Source organism: Elgaria multicarinata, chromosome 10 (genome assembly GCF_023053635.1).
Source record: "Elgaria multicarinata webbii isolate HBS135686 ecotype San Diego chromosome 10, rElgMul1.1.pri, whole genome shotgun sequence".
NCBI classification, from domain to species: domain Eukaryota; kingdom Metazoa; phylum Chordata; class Lepidosauria; order Squamata; family Anguidae; genus Elgaria; species Elgaria multicarinata.
Window position 1 is genome coordinate 66,114,590 of NC_086180.1, and position 22,411 is coordinate 66,137,000.

Genomic DNA, 22,411 nt, shown 5'->3' on the forward strand with positions numbered 1-22,411 from the left:
AGATAATGGAAGGAGGGATATATCCCCTTATTCCCATTTTTTTTTCAGGTAGCAATTAACTATGGCTAATTACAACATCTTGATTCTTAGGGTGTTTCCAAATGGATGGTCCCTAGCACTACCAATCAAAAGGAATGGTGCAGCTATTCCTTCCTTAACAGATTTTTTTTTTCAGGGCAAGATCAACCCCAGGATATTTTCCTCCACCTTCTGAAAGAGGAAGTTGTATACAAGCATATCAGGAATTTGATGGCGGTTCTGTGCTTACCGGACATTGTCTCCCAGCAGATATCTGGTTAGTTAAAGTCTCCCATTACTACTAATTCTTGTTTCCCTGAAACATCTGTAATTTGTTTCAGGAAAGCATCATCTACATCCTCTCCTTGGTGTGGTGGTCATAGTAGACTCTGACCACAATGTTGTCTTTTATTTCTGTCTCCATTTATTTCTACTAAGCTGCTCTCCACAGAGCTATTGTGTTCACTCTCTTGAATTTCTGTCCAGGTGTGCATATTTTTGACATCTGTTTTATCCAAATAGGGAAACCGTGATTTGAACAAGCCATAGTTTACCATTTGGGGTGTACTGTTATATTAAAGGGGAAGAGAAGGAGAGGTGGTCGTGGTAGACTCTGACCACAATGTTGCGCAATGTTACATTTCAACAAACTTTGATTGTTTTCCTCCCCAAATCCATATATTTCTAATGCATTCCACTATAACAAATTAATAATTAGAACATATAAACCCATATTATGCCCCTATGTTTGTATCTTCCTAGCAGAATGCATTTTGGATTTAGTAAATCCCACTTATGCTTCTCTAAATCAATTTTAAATGAACTCCTGGAAAAAAAGAATGTGAAAGTGGTTGCTGTTAGCCTCACAGAATTCTATTTACACTTCCCCCCTCCCCCCAAGGTTCACAGGTTTTGAATTTATGAGAACTTGGCTACTATTGAGAAAAGTCATTGAGGTATATCTGGGGGGGAGGGGGAAGCATTTAACCATGTACAACTGCAGTTCTCTGTGGTTGCTACATAAATGCTGCTCGAAAAATCAAAACCTGCTGAGAACCAGACTGATACAAAATAAAATACTTTTAAGCCACGGACAGTGAACATAATCATGTGTATATAAGACTGCTTCCTCAGTGGTGTTTTAATTTTAGGATTGTTAGATACTGAGAAAGTTTTGGGATATTAATGTAATGTATACTACACACACACACACACACACACACACACACACACACACTAAAATCTTGCAATATCCTAGTATATACCTAAGCTGTAAAGCATACACAGTACTGATCTTAATACAATAACAATAATATTGTGCTGTTTAGTGCATTAATGTAAGCCTATGCGGCAGGGTTTTGCTATTTTATTGTTTTACTCTGTACAGCACCATGTACATTGATGGTGCTATATAAATAAATAAATAAATAATAATAATAACTTGTTCCCCCTCTCATCTTTTCTCTCCTAGTCCTACTTTGACTTCAGTAATCAGAAAAATGGTTAATGGCTCCAAGTCATGATTTAGCTCTAGACAGACTTAGAGGGTTGGAAGGAACCCAAACAGCAATCTAATCCAACCTTGAGGATGTAAAAGTATTTTAAATTCTTCACAACCAATATGACATTTTTAGATACTACACTCAGGGAAAGCCTGGAAGAGACAAAGGGAGATCCGTAATTGGATCTCCTGTTGTTTTTAAGAAGTTAAATGCAGCAGCTAGGGACTTTGATTCAGATTAGAGCCATAGTGCTGGGGGAAGTGGGGTTAATTCTTCCCTCAGGCCACCATCCTGATCCAAATCACTCCTATCTGGAGCTATTTGCCCTTTGGGTCAAACCATATAGGTCCTCATGTAGGTACTCATTTTCTTCATGGGCTAAATAGCAGCTCTGAACTAGACCTATGGGAGATTCAGTTTCAGGTTCAGACTGGGAAAATGGTTATTTATTTATTTATTTATTTATTTATTGCATTTCTATACTGCCCAATAGACCCGCTCCCCTGTTCTGAATCGGGGGCACGCAACAGCTGCATTTTAACAATGTGGAATGTTCAGGCATGGATTTCCTACCTGCATGTCTATTTTGGCCCTGAAAAGTTTAAATTTCTAGCACTTGTGATTTCAAATTGTACATCCAATAAATTACTAAAAAAAAAGTGCTCTCTTTCAAGGGGCCAGATGCATTTCAACCTGAAAGTCTTCTTTAGTGGCCAAACATCTGCATATAAAGCCATGGAAATACAAACCCTTAGAAGGAGAATATATTTTTTATATATATAAAACACATAATCTTTACACCTACCTAGGCTTGTATGCACAGGAAAAACTGATCAAATGGGGTTGACTTCCAAAGGGGGTGAGGATGCGCTGGAACAGAGGCAATAGCCAAATGTGTGTGTGGGGAAATGGGGTGATAGGGGGAAAATGGCTCAGTTTTCCTTGAGAAAGCAAAAATCTCCAATGATCCTGGACAGGGTCTGAAGGCTTCCTATAAGAGCACCCCACCATCCCAATTTTGTCCCATTCCTGCAAACTATAAGGGAGTAATATTTATTTATTTATTTATTACATTTTTATACCGCCCAATAGCCAAAGCTCTCTGGGCAATTCACAAAAACCATGAAGAGCATAAAAACAACCAACAATTTAAAACACAAATACAAAATACAATATAAAAAGCACAAGCACACAGTAAAAACTGATATAGGTTAAAATATGAGATTAAAACAGCAAAGTTTAAATTTAAGTTAAATTAGGTGTTAAAATACTGAGAAAATAAAAAGGTCTTCAGCTGGCAATGAAAGGAAAACAATGTAGGCGCCAAGCGAACCTCTCTGGGTTGCTCGTTCCACAACCAGGGTGCCACAGCAGAGAAAGCCCTCCTCCTAGTAGCCACCTACCTCACTTCCTTCTGCAGGGGCTCACGGAGAAGGACCCTCTGTGAATGATCTTAAGGTGTGGGCAGGTACATATGGGAAGAGGCGTTCCTTCAAATGACCTGGCCCCAAACCATTTAGGGCTTTGAATAGGCCCCAGTCCCTTTCCCCCCATTATGTCCACTGTTCCATGCAGAAGCAAAAATCCCAAGTTACCCAGGGCAGGATCTGAAAGCTTGTTACCCACCCTTCTGGCAAGCTCCCCCTGCTATGTTGTATGAATGGGAATGGGAAGGAACTAATACAGCAGATCTCTATTTTTATAAACCAGAGATGAGCAGCTGTGCATCAGCAAAGAAAAGAAAAGCTCTCTCCAGAAATGCTCGGTTTCTGTTATAGATTGGGGTGAACTAACACAGCATCAGAGAAGCTAAATAATAACAGAATTGGCTAGGAAAAAGAGTGATGGAGGAGGGGCAGACCCACACCTTGAGAGCATCCCACCAACCCAATTTCACTCCATCCCAGCAAAATGTCACTGAGTTATAGCTTCTTACCGTATTTAGTCCAAGCTAATTGACACAACATCAGAGAAGTGAAGCTAAATAACACAATACCAGAGAAGCGAAATAAGGCAAGAAACACAAAATTATGGCACTTAATGGAGTGGGAAAAGGAGTGATGGGGGGAGGAGTTAAGGGACAGCCACACCCCTTGACCACATCACAGGCATGCCCAGGATTTAATGTGGAGAAATGGGTTCACATTGCAAATCAAGTGCATGGAAGCTGCTTTAATGAAAAAGAACACAGTAAAACGACTCTGTAATACTGTGATTTTTTGAGGCGGAAGCAGCTTGTTAAGTGCGCTCTGGCCACAACATCAGCTGTCGCAAAGGACCTGACAATGCACCCAAGTCACAGGAAAAAAACTGTGAAAACAGCCCCAAAGCAAAAACATTGTACTGAGGTTTTATGCCTTTATCATTTCCCCACAATTACTAAAAATGACGGCACTTGAAACAATCTATAACCATGAATATGTTATCTTACCTTTGCTCCTTTTCAAACTCTTTCTTTGTTTGCTGCTTATGACAAAAAGTGGTCCATGGGGTATGGATGATCTTGAAATCTGCAAAACATGTATTACAAAACTGGACCTTAAGAAGGATTTTTGAAAAATCGGTTTCACATGTATTTTGACACACATGTAACAAATACTATTCTGTAATTCCTACTAATGCAATGTTGTGTGTGATTATGTCTTCTATAAAAATACACTGCCCACTGGCTAGACTGGGACTCAGGGAGCTTTAAATGCCTTTGTATATTATCCAAGAGATGTGCAGCATAGTCTCAAATATTTTATGGCACACAAAATACATTTAACATAAATACAATCCTTTATTACTTTCTGTAACATGAAATGAACTTTCCATGAATGTGAATAACCTATGAACATATTTTTATCATCCTTATTTTCTACTCTGATCCAGTTAAGGGAATATTTTCACAAACGTGGATTTAGATAAATATATTTGTTCCACCCAGTATTCAGAGGATATGGTCCTATATGGGAAATACCATAATTGTTCTGGCTCAGTAAATGTACAATCCACAGACAAGACGGGCAAGTAAGTTAATGCATCTTTCACAGGGCTACAGTAGAAAATGGGAATTCATGTAGGTGAATTAGGTATTAAAATGTAGTTCCTTGAGGTACATTGGCACAATCAGGGTAACATGAAACTTCAATTGCTCTTGTAGTAGATCTAAACACCAGTGAACTCCACTGATAAACTCTTTTCTTCCTCCTTTATCATGGCTGGCCCTACTATTAGGCAGTGAGGTAGCTGTCTCTGGCAGCAGATGCTGAAATAGGGAGCGGTGCTGAGGAGTTGGAAGACAGAGCAGTTTTTGCCTTGTGATCTGCCCTGCGCCCCTAAGATAATCTTCTGCCCTCAGGTGCACTAATAGAGCAGAAGTAGGTTGGACCATGGGCACGTCTGTCAATTTGAGAAACTACCATAAAATGGCTGACATGGGAGGTGTGGCAAAGGACAAATAACCTCCCCAACAATGTGAGTACAAGGCAAAGATGGGGTCTGAGCCCAAACACACTAAACAACTCCTTTGAACCCACAGTTTTCAGCACAACCAAGACCTATTTCACAGCAATCCCAGCTGCTGAAAAGAAAATGTGGTATCACACTGGGCCATAGCTCAGTGTGACAGAGCACATACTTGGCATGCAGAAAGTCCCAGTTTCAGTCTCTGGCTTCTCCAGGTAGGGCAAGGAAAGAATCCTGCCTATAACCCTGGAGAGCCGCTGCCAGTCAGTATCAATACTGGGCTAGATGGACCAATGTTCTGACTCAGTATAAGGCAGCTTCCTATGTGCCTATGTTTTTAAAGTGGGCGGGGTAGGACAGCTTGGTGACTGAGAGTATGATGGTGCCCATGGGCACCATGTTGCTTACTCCTGTAATAGAAGATTCTGTCCCTTTGCCAGTATTGAAGAAGATTCTACTAATGGTAGGGTTGGCTTCTTTACATGGAATGGGTGTAAGGTGTCAATGTCTCCTTTGCTTTCTTGGGCCATCCCTGTCATTTTATACCTTATGACAGAAACTTGAACTCACTACAAACCAAGGGCCAAAGTCGATGAGAAGCAAGGAACCTGACATTACATTTCCCAACTGTTCTAATTTCCCCCTTAAAAACTGCTTTATGAGTCCCAAAATTGGATTGGGGCCATAGCTCTTTCCCTGATGGCATTTTCCCAATCTAAATATCTCCCACCCAAATTACTAAGGCCGTAGCTAGACCTAAGGTTTATCCCAGGATCATCCTGGGTTCATCCCTGCCTGAGCGCTGGATGCCCTGTGTGGCACTTAGATGAACAGGTTTGACCCCAGGACAATCCTGGGATAAACCTTCGGTCTAGCTATGGTCTGAGTCTCTGCAGTGGAAAAAGATACAGCGCAAATAGCTGGTTTGGAGAGTAAACAGTGGGGAAGGGGGAGGAAGGTTAACCTCCTTCACCAGAAGGGACCCTTGATCTACTGTATTATTTCCTGAGACATTACTGAAGTATCAAATTAAAAAGAAGTGTAAACTGTAGAATACTTAGAAATACTAGAATTACTTCTGATTTCTTACTCTGTTCATGTAGAAACTCTGTACATAGTTTCATTGGGCCCCATTTGAAGTATATCCTTTTCTCTTTTAAAAAATTAAGAACAGGACACATCCATTAAAGCTGCTGAGAGCTAGCAAATATCAACAAGCAATGGTGCTGGAACAGTTTATGAAAAAACAGAACATTTTAACCAGATGTGTTCAGCCAGTGTGGTGTAGTGGCTAAAGTGTTGGACTGGGAGTTGGAAGATCCAGGTTCTAGTCCCCACTCGGCTATGGAAAACCACTGGGTGACTTTGGGCCAGTCACCGACTCTCAGTCCAACCTACCCCACAGGGTTGTTGTGAGGGGAAAAAGGAGAGGAGGAGGATATGTACGCCACCTCGGGTTCCTTGGATGAAAAAACGTGGGCTATAAACGCAATAAATAAATAATAATAAATATAAAGACGTGCTCATATAAAAAAATACTGTACTTGATACTTTAAGGCTGCAATCCTATTCACATTTATTAAGAATAAGTAAAGGCACTTGCTTCTGAGTAAGCATGTATAGGATTACACTGTAAGGGTACAATTCATATTCCACTGTAGTTAAAAGCAACTCTTCCATTGATTTTAATAGACTATATCCTTTCCTTAATGAATGAGAATATTTTCATGGCATATTGTTCTTTGTTATACAGTTTTTTTCTTTTGTATTTAGTTCAGCAGGATTAGGGGTAAAACCTGCTGAGATGCAACCTTCCATTTAGAGTGTGTCAATGATCTGTCACACACACTTAAAATAATTGGTATCATATGACAGGGTAACATTAAAGAACTGTCCTCCCTGTGATATAATCCATGGGCACCTGTTCAAAATATACACATGATAATCAAGGCACTGTGCCTTTTCCCTTTCGAACACAACTTGGCATTAATTAAATTGATTGAACTCAAAATGTTGTGCAGTATGTACTATTTCTAATGATTACCTTGTAGGTATCTACACTTAAATCCTGAATTGTAAAATATAGGTTTCTCAATATTACAACAGCAGAAAATAACCAAGACGCAAGAATGCAAAAACACAAACAGATCATTTGCATAGTATTTAGTGTCTGCGTTACTCTAAACAAGAGAGCAAAGAACATACAGCAACAAAATCTTAGGGATAAAATGAAAATTTAAATAGGGACTGGAACACTTTATTGTTTAAATGGATCTAAGCCCAGACTAAATGCTTTGCTATTTTTTTTGTAGCACTCAATAAAGCACAATATATGCTAAACCAGAGCGCCAACTTTATCCTAATGAATGAGATTAGTGCTTAAACAAAAGTATATAAGTTACTTACTTTAATTTAAAGGAAAGGCCATTACATTTGGTGCTGACAATCATGTGAAGAGATTGTACTTGCTCAAAAATGGACATCAATGTAATTATAATATTCCCTATTTTAGATTTCCTGAAGTGCAGATGTGTGTGTTTAAGAGAGAGATCACATATCCATATGCGAATAGAAAACTAAAGCTTGTACTGTGATAAATCTTAAACAAAATCCCCAGCAAGAACCTTCAACCCCCCCACAAGACATCCCATGTGTGTAAGGCTCAAGCAACTGGGTGTTTCTAAGATGCTGGAGCAGATGCAAACTCCACTTATATGCACCAGTGCTGCGGAGTGGCCAGCAATCTGCTTTTTTCCTTTTCACAACCAAAGGCCCTGGAATTTGGATGCTGCAGTTGAGCCAAAACACACCAAAACATTTGCGAGTGGAGAAGGAAGCATAGAATAAAGACACAGACACTTATTCTTTAAACAATAAGGCAGATTCACCCCTCCCTGGAACGTGAAAGTGCAGGAATCAATGCCCTTACCTCAGGCTGCTTGCCTGGCATTATGGGTGAGGCACTCTCCTAAGCCAGGAGTCGGGTAAACCCGCCCCCTTTTTTATGTGACACTTTTGTAAGTGTCGGGAGACCACCCCATGTCACCCCCACTCGGAGCCGTAAAACTCTGAGTAGATGAGGCAGGAGGATCTCCAAAGGCATACCATATCCTGACAAGGCAGCCATAAAACGCATGAGGAGCAGGACCTCAAGACATGCCAATCATCAGAAGAAGGCCGATGCTTGGTGGGGTTGGCCTTTAGAGGCTCACCCTGCCCTTGCCTCATGTGGCATATGTATGGCAATCACACAAGGAGCCTTATTCTGCACCTCCCCACCTGCAAGAGCCGTTTTCCTGCCAAAGCCATCCCAGCTGGGCAGGTACCAGATAAACAGTGTTTGCAACTTTTGCCCCTAGGAAGCACTTGGTAACTGCAGCCCTTTTACAGGGCTGGACTGATATTTTAGGCTGGGAGAGAATCTTCCCCACCACAGCCAAAGCCAGCCCTCCAAGCCTGTGGAGAACTTGTGGCCATAACAGGAGATGGTACAAGTAGCTGCTCACCCATGCCAGCCCATGATGCCAGGTCTTGATACAGACAATATGTGAAGGAAGGTAGAACTAGAAATGAATCTGAGAATTCCTTAATAAATAAAATGGAGTCATGGGTGGGAGTCTCCTTTGGCTTCCTAGCTATAAGGCACCAACATTTTGAAGCTTAATGGCTGCCACAGGAAACTCCTGCCTTCTTACCACAGAAGAAAGTCTCAGAACATAAGGCTGAAGAAATTGGTGGGATTATGCCAATTGATATTCTGGCTAGATAAAGTCCACATGAGCTACTAAGCAGACAATATGAACACAAGAAGCTGCTTTATACTGAGTTATACCATTGGTCTTTTGAGCTGAGTATCCAGGGGTGGAGAACCTGATGTTGTCAGACTACAACTTGCCTAATCCTTCAACATCATCTCTTACTATTGGCTAAAATATCTGAAGGGCCCCAATGTCTCACCCCTGGCCTACACTGATGGCAGTGGCTCTCTGGATTTCAGGCAAGGGTCTTTCCCACGCCTACTTGGGACCTTCTGCTGTTGAAGCAAGTGCTCAGTCACTGAGCTACAACCCTTCCGCACAAAATAACGTTGCAACTTGCATAATATAGAACAACAACCTATAGTGTCTCCATATGGTTTCTCCCACCCACAGTTGCAAAACAAACACTTGTAGATAACAAACAGTATGAATACATATTTGGACATCTCATTAGTAAATGCCTTCCCACACACTCCCCAAATCCTTCAATCTATTGTTATGAGCTAGGACAGAAGTGCCAACCAAATTATGCAGTCTCTTGATAAAAGTGGGTTTAAATCACCAGTATGTTGATTACAAGTGTGCTAAACCTTTTAAAATCAAAACGTTACTGCATTCTGTGATATTTTACTAACACTTATGCTCTGGAATATATTGTAAAGAAAAATATAAAGCTGTAAACGTCCCACCAAAAATTAAGGGTTACAAAATGCTGTTATAGTAAAATGACTTCTGGCAACTTATCTATATATATAAAATGCTTAGGTATGTTTCCGTAAAGGCTTCATCTGATACAGGTTGCTAAGGCCCTCGCCCAACTCCTCTGAGCTTTCCAAGATAATCCTACCCCCCTTTCTGCCTCTTCACTCCCCCCCACGAAGGGGGCAGCACCACTGTCCAGAGCATGAACGAGGCAAGGCCGGGCCCCTTGGTGGCTGGGTGGGAGGCCGCTCGCCTGCTGCGAGCCGAGGCCCCGGCCTAATCTCATGTGAGCTGGGTGGGTAGCACAAGGCTGACAGGAACCCTGGGGAGAGGGGGACATCTGCTCCCCCTCCTCCAACCTCCCTGCCCCCCAGGTCTGCCAGACGGCGCTGTATCGGCAGCCTCCAAGCAGCCCGTGCCCCTGCGATGATATTTAATTAATAAACTTTAAGATATGCTACAACGGTGTATGTTACACCGGGTACAGCTAGTTAATTAAAATCAGAGCTAAAATTAAAATCAAAAATTATTTGAGGGGAAGTCTGATTAATTAAATTCCATCTCTAGACATATTTTTATGACATTTGAAAACATGCAGTCTCAATAATGATGAGATAATTACATTGAGAGTGAGAGGATAGTCACACACATGGCTTTCTCCTATTCCCTGTTTGGTACTTGTCATTGTATACCCCTTGAGAGTACACAGATCTGGTAGGTCTCTCTCTCATTCTGGTTTAGGCTACAAGTTTCATTGACCTTTGCCTATTTCTTCCCAAATTTGTCCTTTTGGGCCAGGGGTATTGAAACACAGGCCAAATCTGGTCTGTCCAGGGTCCCAATCTAGCATTTCAGTGTTGCCCAGATGCCCCCTTTCCCTTGCACTATTCCCTCTTTCCAGACACCCAAATGATTGCAGGGTCTCTGGGTTTTTTGTTTTTTTTTGCATATTTTTTCTTATTCTAAAAGGTTGAAATGATTTTCCTAAGAAAATATGGTGGTATTTTTGCCCTGTCCCCTTTGGCCTTAGCTCTACCCCCTAACCTTTGCCTGTACCCACACCAGAATATGTCCCCTCCCCCCTCAGAGTTTTCCAAAATTGAATTTGGTCCTAAGATAGTTTTAGGCTATCAGTATGAGCCCACACATTTAAAAGCATCATCAACAGGCATGACCCAAAGCAGAATGTTGCAGACAAACTTACATATCTTGGACTGAATAGGTAAAAAAACCACATATCCTGTCACAAAGACTTTAGCAATCAGAGATGTTTCAAAATGGAAATTGAGTAGTGAAACAAGTATCAACAGGCATTCAAAATCTTTCCAAATGAAAACACATCTCATAAGTACCAAACTACTCTGGAGAATCATTGCAAACTTAACTTCCCAAAGCATCTACTGCATCAGCTGAAGCATTTATTTATTTACAACACTTCATATCCAAAGTATCCCCAAGGTGGCTTACAAATATTTCAAAAACGATATAAAGCAATTAAAACAATCATAAAAATGCACCCAAAATGTACCAGCAGCATCAGAAAATTAAAAAAAAACATGACATTAACATATATCTATGTGTTGTATCAGCATAACATTAAGTTTGCCACATGGCCTTATGGGTTGGATCCTGATTTATGTATCTGCAATTGGGTTGACAGAATCGGATTTCTCTTCCCCTCCTTCTTGCAGGCCCCCCCCCCCCACTCCCAAAATGCTACACAGAAGTCTGGTGGACTCTGCGTAATGGGGCAAGCCATGGGGCAGGGAGAAGTGGCAGACCCTCAAAAATCAGGCATGGGCACCTACTGTGAGTGGAGTTCCATTCACAAAGGTGGCTCCACTCACTTTTCAGAGTTCACTCTCCTTCCCCGTCAACTCCCTTGCAAACAGCTTACCCTATTCATCAGAGCTTTCTCACCATCTGTGTTGCACTTTGTAAGGGAGGGGGCTGGACAGATTCTGTGGAGAAGAGGCAAGCAAGTCTGTTTCTCCCAGCCCATTTACACATGTCTTCATCTGGATCTAACCACATGTCTTCACCATCCACTGAAAGGAAATTATATTAAACTCAGGGTATGAAATCTGCCCCTGTTTTGAGCGCAGTCTGGGCATGGGTGGGGAGGATTGATGCGGATGGTGCCCAACTTTATCTCTGCTTTCCATCTCTTTCTATCATGGCTGGAGGTCTTGAAAAGGAGACTGTAATGGACTAGATGTGTGCAAAGAAATCAAGATAAATCCAGGTAAGACAGAGCACAGCATTTCCCTTGAAAATGCAGGTTCATCATTTATAGGTCCTTCTGACCTGATTTTAAACTTACATGCTCATCTATTGGCTCTGGCCAGGAGTGTCTTTGTCTAGTTTAGGCTGGTGTGCCAGCTATATCTGTCCCTGGAGACTGTAAACAAGACCAGGGTGACACATGCCTTAGTTATATCACATTTGAGTTACTGCAATCTCAGTTGCAGATACCTTTGAAGAGTACTCAGAAACCACAGTTTGTCCAGAATCTGCAGCCAGGTTGTTAATGGGGTCTCCATATAGGGAGCACACTTACTGAAACAACTACACTGGTTTTCCAATTTGTTTCTTGGCTTAATTAAAAGTCCTGGTGATGATCTTTAAAGCCCTCTCTGATTGGGGATCAGGATATCTGAAGGATGGCCTTCTCCTATATGACCCTGCTTATCTTTTGAGAATGATTTTCAGAGGCCCTCCAGTATGTCCTAATAGGTCCAGAAATACACATAGTTTAGGGTGACCATATTTTGGAAACCAAAAAGGGAGGACAAAATGGCCACCCCAAGGGGGTGTGCCCAACAACATGCTCAGCCCCCAAGGGGGCATGCCCACCCAAACATGGCCTTGGTCACAAGTCTGACTTCACAGCAAACAATTAAGACAAATCTGTTCTGCATAACATCTTAGTGTTAAAATCACTGGAATAAAGAACAAGTGAGATATTCAACGTATCTGAAATTAACTTCATTCATTCCTACTTTTGTAGCTTTTGCAGTACTTTGAAGCTTTTGCTATACTCTGTGTGGTACAGTCTCCCCTTCCCTCAAATATATTTTCTGACTGCAAACCCTTCACTGGATGACCATAGTCTCACCTTTCCTAACATTTAACACTCTTTCCCCATCACCTTTTTCATATTCATACTCATATATTCAGCATACTGCTACCACTGACGCAGTTGACAAGTACAGAAAAATCTGGTACAGCAAACAAGCATTCAGAAAGAGTATAAACTACTATTACCCTGCAAACATTAGCTATGGAACAAAATGGACTAAGGGTAGCACCTCTTAGCTTGTTTCAACTTCAACCAGACATTAACAGCCAAAAACAGCAAAAAACAAACAAACACACACCCCAAAACCTGCCTCATTGACAGCTGCTGGCTGCTGGTGGTGGTGGTGGTGGTGGCTGCTGCTGCAGCTGGCAGAGGGAGCAGCTGGTGGCTGCTGCAGCTGGTGGCGCTGGTGGTGGCACTGGTGGAAGGCTGGGAGGGCCTTAAACCACGCATTTGGGAAACAAGCAGTTTAAGGCCCTGCAGGCTTCCGTCTGGGCCTCTCCTTGGTCACCGCCAAGGAGAGGCCCAGACAGAAGCCTGGAGGGCCTTAAACAGTTTTTCCCAGACAGAGTGGGAAAATCAGGGATTCCCCCTTGGACACGGTTTGGTCCCCTCGTGTCCAGATATGTCCGGTAAAAACCAGACGTATGGTCACCCTAACATAGTTGGGACCAGGGAAAAGGGTTTCAGTGACTACTCTCAGGGTCTGAAACAACCTACTGAGGGAGGCTTGCATCACCCTCTCTAATGGCTTTCTATAGATGATGCTATATAAATAAATACTACTACTACTACTACTACTAATAATAATAATAATATAGACAGCCGAAACCTTATTTTTAAGGTAAGGATCTACAATGTGTAGGTAGCCATGGTAGTTTATTGCAGCAGAAAGAACAAAGTCTTGTGACACCTTAAAAACTAACAAAATTATTCTAGCATAAGCTTTTGTGGACTAGCTCACTTGTACCTGATGAAGGCTATAGTCCATGAAAGCTTATGCCAGAATAAATCTGTTAGTCTTTAAAGCGTGACAAGCCTCTTTGCTGATTGTCCTTTTTGGGAAGCCTTTTGACCTGTAAATGGTTCCTCCCTTTTTTGAAATGATTTTAACTGCTGGGGTTACATTATTTTTGATGCTTGTTTGTACTCTTATCTTTTTCTCTCTGGTGTTTTCATGTTTTACAAATGCCTTATTATATTTTTGTTGTTGTCAAACTCTTATTAATTTGTTTTAACTTATGTTGTTATTTGCACTGGGCATGTTGAGCACAAATGTTTTAATTAATTAAATAAATAAATAAATTTTGGAAAGTCCCCAACTGAAAGGCTTTTATCTTTCTAGAAGAAGAAAAAAATCTATGCAAACTTAAATGACAGTGTAATTTAATGTAATACCTATTGAAACTTTGAATGTCCACTGCACTCACCAAACATATGGTTCACATGGCTTAATTGTAATTAGTGCACTGTGTCTTTCTATCATCACAGCAAGTTATTTCAAGTGATTACTGCTAAATGAAAGTTCACAACCTACAGCAGAAAAGTGCAACAGATCTCCTGGTGAAAAATACAGTTTCTCCCATATTTGGAGAAGAAGAGCAGTGATCAAATTAAGCTCAGTCACACAGTGTTTAAATTTATTTTTCTTATCTGCCAGTAGTAACCCTTTAGTAAAATCTAAGTACAAAATGAGCAGAATTTATTTTGTAGCCACTCAATCTAATCATGTTACTAGATCAGGTTAACCCAAACTAAACTAAAGGTTATCATCACAGGGTGAAAAGACTATTTGGTTTTAGGTATTTTATTCCTCTGTTCTCACAGAAAGAGAGGTCTTTTCAGAGAAGGCTAAAAGAATGAGAGTGAAAAAGGAGGGGATAAGCCTTGAAAGGTTTTGATGGTTTGCTCTTCAATATCCGTGACTGGATTAGTTGAAAGACACCAAACAATATGTTTTAAAAGCTTATGCTGATTAGCAAATATATGCTTGAGGCGACTTTTCTTTTTTAAAAAACGATCTCTTTACTAATACTTAGGGACATTGAGAAGATGTAAATTTTCCCCTCTTGCTCATTGTGAAAGGCGGGGCCAACAGGGCAATGAAAGAGAGGTATGTCTGTAAATCCAATAAGTGTTTTGTTGGAAATCATTGCCCTAGTCAAGTATGATGACTGATAAACAATTATAGAATATAATTGCCCTTCTCAACCTTGAACCCTAAGTGAACTAAAAACCAGGGAAATAGAATCAATATTTTACCAACTCTGCACATTGCTACTATGTTTCGGTGTTTACACAGAGAAAACAAAAATCAATGTATGGTGTGAAAACCTGCTTTCAGTTTTCTGTGTCTATGTATTAATGCTATTGATTATAACGAACTAAGCTTACATGATCTCAGGCAGGAGATGTCATTTATAAACGACTGTGTCATAGTTTTGAAAATATTTTATTTTATTGTAAAGAATGTGCATTTCTTCAGACAGAAACCTAGGAATCTACACTACTGCTTTATAATGGTTTTGAAGTGCACTGACAAATGTTCTGGCCCATGACACATTCCATATATTGTTTTCAAACTGCTTTCATAGTGTTATATCCTGCTTGGTGTAGATCTGGCCATAGAGTTCTTTCTATTGTGTTGCATCCAATGTTTGTCCTACTTAAGGTAGACCCATTGAAATAAATGGGACATAAGCTACATTAACATGGTATACAACCCAATGTACATCTCCATCAAGATCTAAATAAACAATATTTCAAGGCCTAATTCAGGTGAACTGACAGCAGTGAGGTGGCCATTTGAAATCTAAGCTGCATTGTCATACTATTCCACACATTCATTGGCAGTGTCTTGCTCTGTGCAGCCACCCATTTTCATCACACCATTTCTTGCAATCATACCGTCCTCCTCCACATCTTCTTGACTCTAGCTCTATACACATGTTCTGTAATCAACAACAGTAAACATGTGGGGATTGGTTTGCTAGCGCTGCCCCCTCCATCATTGCATTCATTGTCCTCTACACATGGGGGGCTATTTTCTGAAGAGGAGGACCTCCATATGATTTTGAGTGCTGATTTTCTAGCATTCCAGCTCACATAGAGACCCCTCCCATGGATACAGGAGTCACCACCCATGTGTAGAGGACAATGAATGCCACAATGGTGCGGGATGACCTAGAGCGCCCCCCCTTTTGGGGTGTTTACTGTAGTTGTTTTACAGAAGTCTGAATAGGGTTTCTGACTATCCAGACATCCTGTTTACAACACCCAATAAGCCTCCCACCATCTTATTGTCCTCCTAACCTGCTTTTTGTAACATCTTGCCTGATGACGAGATCTGGAAATCCCCCCAAAACTTGCACATTTTTCTGATCTTTAATTAGCCTAATAAAAGTATTACACTACATAGGTTATGTTTTTTTTTAAATTACAACTAGATCTTTAGAATCTACAACAATAACAAAGTCCTGCATGCTCACCTGCTTATATTTGTACCTAAAGATTTATACATACAACCTTCCTCTAAGAACTCTGACAAGGTGCACATGAAATATAATTGCAATTAGAGATATGCTGAGGCTCCAGAAAAAATACCTCCCCATACTAAGTCATGAGGCCTACCTGCTGATTCCCAGGTATCACAGGTACTTAATAAACCTCCATGCTGAGCATCTAGTTGCTGTTTGCATTTCACAGGAGAGATCCATTACCCATATCAATAGCAGCCATCCAATTATAAACAGAGCAACTCACTTTAGCTATCATAATATATTAGGCTGCAAAGAGGCAAATCATGAAGATGATACATCATAATTACAACAGACTGATAACAGGTTATATGCATGTGAGAGCTATCAAAAGAGCAACACATTACATCCAAAACCAACACCAGCTATTCGAGGAGGCAGACTGGCCTTTTCCCCTTTCCCTTGTGGATTGCAGTGACACCCCCCCCCCCCCACTGAACGTCAACCTACTAATGTTTCTGCTTTCAAAACCTGATTTTTACTGGCAGGATTTTTATCCCCATAATGGCAAGTATCTGTTTTTCTTCTTACCCTAGAGGACATCATGTTGTTATCAGGGAAAAAAGCCAATCAAAGGAAAGACCAAAAATATGGGATTGGTCTCTGTGGAGAATGTGTATCTATTTTGAAAAAGTTTGCCCCTGCAGGAAATCTAATTTGCGGGTTTTTTATTGGTGCAAAAGTTGCTTTTTAGGCATTCATATATTTCCTGTAAAAGAAGGCAAAATCTGATTAACTTTTATTTCCAATATAGCCTCAAATATAGGGGCAAGATACAACTAGTTCTGGTGAAATGAGGAGCACACTGATGAAGTTTCAAAGATTTTGTTATTTACACATTGCAGGAATGTTAACAAAACAATGACAGGCAATTGTTCAAAATAATTCCCTCATAGATCCTATGTCATGATCGCAAAAATCATTATATAATATTCCTTTTATCAACAATATGCTAAGAAATTGTATACTATAGTTCTTCAGGCAAGCCAAAGCTTAAGTCGAACGTACTTGGCAAAAAGAGCATAAAGTGCATTTTAAATAATGGAATGTATGCACAATATTTAAAATATAACTGTTTGATTCTATCCATAAACATCAAACTTTTCATATATGTAAAGGAACAGTGTCTCTTGGCCATGTTTGAGTGTGACCAACAGATGGGAAAGATTAACAAAAGGAATAGACAAATGACCCTGGCCCTCGCTCCATGCATCTGAGTTTGACGCTGAAGACTGGAAAAACTCAGGTGAGGACTGTGAGGTGAGAATTTTTTTAAAAAATCTATATCTGAAATTTGTTTCTAAAAATGTATTTTAATGATGTTTTTATTCTGTTTTTATTCTGTTTGTTCACCATTCCGAAATCTTTGGATAGGGAGCGCTAATTAAATATTATAAATAAATAAATATTTATACCCTGCTTTTTAAGAGAATTCTTAACAATAGTTTAAAAAGAGGCTCTTCTTTCTTTCATCATATTATAATCTATCATTAAATTGCTGACATACAAACATTTAATGTGCTATTATTATTTTATTTATCTCACTTAGGGCGCAATCCTATGCATGTTTAGACAGGAAAAAAAAGTCTTACAGCTCTCAGCATTCCCCAGCCATACTAACCCTTTTAAGACTTTTTCTGTCTAAATATGTATAGGATTGCACCCTTATTTTATTAACTGGTGTCTATACTGGCTTTCAACACCAGTTTCCAGGACAGTTTTTAAATAAAATATAAAGGTGCTTGTCAGCTTAGGATAATTTATTTATAACATGTTTAAGCTGCTCAATAACTGAAGTTCTCTGGGCAGTGTACAGTTGGACTAAAGACATATATTACAAGATGAGCATAAAAAAATGACAAAATAAAATAGTACAAAATAAAAACAGTAGCAGAAATATCAACAGTGCATCACATTAAGAAAAAGTAAACCCAGCAGCAGGGACAAATCTGAAAGATCTGAAACGCATGAGAAAATAAAAAAGTTCTTCACCGGGGGCCAAAAGACCCCATAATGTAAACAAGCAAGCACACCTGGGGAGGAGAGTCCAGAGATAGGGCAACACCACTGGGAATCCCCTCGTTCTTGTAGCCCACTAGTATTAACTCATTTTGTGGGAACACAGGAGGGCCTAAGATACAAGGGAAAGGGCTTGGGAAAATGTCAATTCACCCAGGGCAGGAGATACCTTGGGCTACCTGTATACCATGGAAAGAAGTGAAAATGTATGGCCTGGCAGTTTGCTAGACAGCTGGATTGGGGGATAGAACTTCCACTTTCTCCTTTGCCTCTACCAGCCTGTGAAATGTGTGAAATTCAGATGTCTAAGAATTAAGCCCAGCAAACTGAAAGGTATAAGCTACTCTAGTATGATCATGTTAAGTTCTCACCTTTAGCAGGCCTATAGTATAGCAGGCAGCTCTTCTTATAGAAAGACGTGTTAACTACTGTTGAACTGTGATTTGTCTTGCAAGGGTTTTAATCACTTGATGTGGCTCAAATTTAACAAGAATGGAAACAAGAAGAGAAAATGGTCGGAGAGCTTCTAAAGATACTTTGCCAGAATGTCTTTTCCTTTTCCCTTTCCTGCTGCAATCAAATGTAGGAAGTATTTTATTTAAATGTAAATCTTTTTGTCCAGAAAATCAATTTCCCCCCAGCTTAAGTGGCATCCTGCCATTAGTACTGTGAAGCAGAACATAAAAGTAGTAGAGCACTTCCCCCCACTTTTTTTTAAACAAGGGGCAAAATCCATTCCTAAGAATATTCTGTTTCTCTGGTGACAGTTTCACCTTGACCCTTAGCTCAAAAAATTCCATTTCCCCCATGATGGACACAAAGTGACTAGCAGTGGTTTCACCTAATGAACCACAATGACTGCTGCTGAGAATATCAATCCATTTTTTTATTCCCCCCTCTCCTTCCACACCTTCACTCCAGAAGTGAGGTTGCTTTAAACACCACATCAACAAATGTAGCTCAACCCCATGAACTTTTATGACGGCAACGAAGAAGTATGATTAGAACCCTATTTTCAGTCTATAACCTCCCTCACCCCCATGTAGGTACATCACATTGAATTCAGTGGAACTTTATGCATGTATAACTTCATATAACTGCTCATAGGCAATGTCCATGGGCTTCCCGCACATAATGGTCACCGTCCAGTTATACAGATATGAGAACTTCAGTCTATGTGAGCTCAAATGAGGATTAAGGGGCCTATGTGCTTGGTCACATTTGGGTGCAATCCAGGTCCCAGTGAAGTTAACATTTCTACCAATGGTACAGGAGTAGGATTGCACCTGTCATAGTTTACTCCACACTTGCTGCAACAAGAAGTGTCACAGTGGTACAATGGCACTGCCAAGGTTGTACAGGGAGGCTCTAGGTAAGATGTCTTTGCATTCCTAGGCACTCTCCCGCTCTTCTCTCCCTACTCTACTTTTTCTTCCTGCTGTTGTATTTCTGTCCTCCCCACACTCTGGCCAAGTTCAGTCAACACGCTAAACCATGCTGCTTAACCACAAAATGCATGCATTCCCTTAACCATTTTGTGGTTAAGCAACATGGTTTAGTGTGTTGTCTGAACCAGGCCTCCCTCTCTCTCTCTCTCTCTCTCTCTCTCTCTCTCTCTCTCTCTCGCTCATTGGTCCACCCCCCTTTCCCCTCTCCTGGGGCTCTCCCTCCTTCTCTTCACTTTTCTTCCCCCTGGGGCTTGCTTCCTTCACCACCAAGCAAGCAACACCTTCCTCTGCTACTTTTAACTGTCTGTTATTATTAGAAAAGATCAGGCACACTACAGAGGAAGCTAATTTCCCTCAGGTGGAAGGGGACACCCCCATGCGAAGATGGTCTGTGCCAGCAATGCAACTGAAACAGAGTAGGAATACAGAGCAAAAGCGGTGGAGGCAGAGTCTCTGTTCTCAGTGCATGTGTGAGCTCTTGCTCACTGCTGCTGACTGGGGAGTTTCTTAATGCGACACTCCTGTGGAGCAGTGTTTGGGGACCCTCCTGCTGAGCTGAAGGAATGGTGTTTTATCCCCAGATGCAGTGGGAACTGTACCACTGCAGCTGTGGCTTTTTTCACAGCATGCTGAAATTTTCTAAATGTTAAAAGAAATGTGCTGCTGCCTGGTAAAAGGGGTGTGGAGAGCAAACTGGAGACGGTGCAGGGGGAGAAAGGAAGAGAGTGAAAGACAGTGGGGGGGGAGGGGAGAGAGAACACCAGCAGTGCGTGTCCCCTTTTGGGGTCCTCCAGGCTGTGGGGGCCTGGACCTATACCCAGTGGTCTTGCCCTGCCAGTGCCCCTGCACTTGCCTTCTAGATCACAGCAAGCCTAAATCTAAGATGGGCTAACCAGGATCAGGTGTGCCTGTACAGTACTTCTGATTCTCTTAAACACAATGGGATTGTGCTAATCCTATGTTCATTCACATTATTTTAAACAGCAGATCAATGACCAGCAGAATCAAAAGGCATAACAGAACCCTGAAGAGTGACGAATACATGCCTCCATATGCTAGTTGAAACATTTTTTTCCTTGCATAATTTATTTATTTTATTATATTTATATACCGCCCCATAGCTGAAGCTCTCTGGGCAGTTTACAAAAGTTAAAAAACAGTGAACATTAAAAACAAGTATACAGAAATTTAAAACCATCAAAAGCATAAAAACAGCAATATCCATTTAAAACAACTATTCTGGGTCAGTTAAAAAAAACACACGCAGCATACTGTATGTTGTTAACTGCCTGGGAGAAGAGAAAAGTCTTAACCTGGTGCCGAAAATATAACAATGTTGGCATCAGGCAAGCCTCGTTGGGGAGATCATTCCATAATTGGGGGGCCACCACTGAAAAGGCCTTCTCCCTTGTTGCATTACCATCCCCTGGATCTCCACCACTGATACAGTTCACACGATCAGTGGGGGAAATCACTTAGTATGAGTTGTTTCCCTTCCCCCATGCATTCCCGCTATTTGCTTAGTTACTCACACTGCATTGCAGGTTGCCATGTTGTCTGAACTCAGCATGTGGCATCATGGGGATGAATTCTAACCCACGCCACAAACCATGGCTTGTAGTAGGGGTTCTGGGATTGGTTCGAAACCACTCCTGCTGAGCCGTGTTCCAGGTTTGGATGACATGGCAATCTTTGACATGGCACGAGTGTAGAGTACGTGAGAGGCATGCCCAATGGGAGTAGTCCATACTGCGTAGTTTCCCCTCCTGATCCTGAGAACCCAGCCAGTGTTACAGCTCTAAATTACCCTGGGGGGGGGTAGCCATTATTAACTTTGCCACATAAACATGGGTTGGGGATGTACTAATTGAGCTGTTGGACAGCAGCACTAACCTTCAAGGGGCTGAAAGTGGTTACAACTGTTGCCTTCATGCTTTTGAGACTTTGTTAGACAAGCAAAATCTGCCAGATGATAAATCTATTGTACCGCTAATGTAGCTTATGACAGGTGGCAATTCTCTTGTGGTAAAACTAGTTATCCAAGTTTAAACACTGCAAAAATGTAGTATGAACATTACTGTAAGTGTAGGTAAGTTTTGATATATGAATTCAGATAATCCCAGGTAACTTGTGCTGTTAGCTGAAGGGAGAAATGTATTTCCCCATTTTTAGTTCATTGAATGCTGACAAGCACATTTAGGGGGTTGTCAAAATTCACTGGTGAATCTCTTGATTTTTCAGACATTTACAAAAAGTAGCTAGCATCATCAACATTAGGGGTGTGCAAAGTGGGTCTTCTCTGCCCCAAAATTGGGGGCGGAGCTCCATTGAGAGAGTTCTCCACTTTGATTTTCTGAGGGGGTATGTCTCTCTGCACCACCAGATTACTCCTTAGAAAACCACTCCGATAACCACTTCATTATAGGCTATGACAATTAACCAAAAAACTTACACCATTTTTAAAGATAAAGAGATGAAACTTAGCGCAACAATAGCTCTCAAGGAGTGCTTTAGACATGCCAACTTTGAATAAGTTCCCTTCATCCCTTGATTTTTTAGGAATTTTTTGAGGTTTGACAACTCAGCTGCCAAAAGTTTGACAGTCATTAGACTATGGCAATTAACGAAATGCTTACATCTCTGTCATTTTTAAAGATAAAGAGATGAAACTTGGCATCATGATAGCCCTTAAGTAGTGCTTTAGGTGTGCCATGTTTGAAGCTGATCCCTTCATACCTTAATTTTTAGGATTTTTTTTAAAAAAATCCCACCTGATTCTGCATTAATTCACCCCTGCACATTTATGGAGGAAGGTTTTATCCTTTACTTGGCTGTTTTTGGAGAATTAAAGTGAGGAGAATCTATAGAAGACCAATAAAATAATGAAAAATCTTTT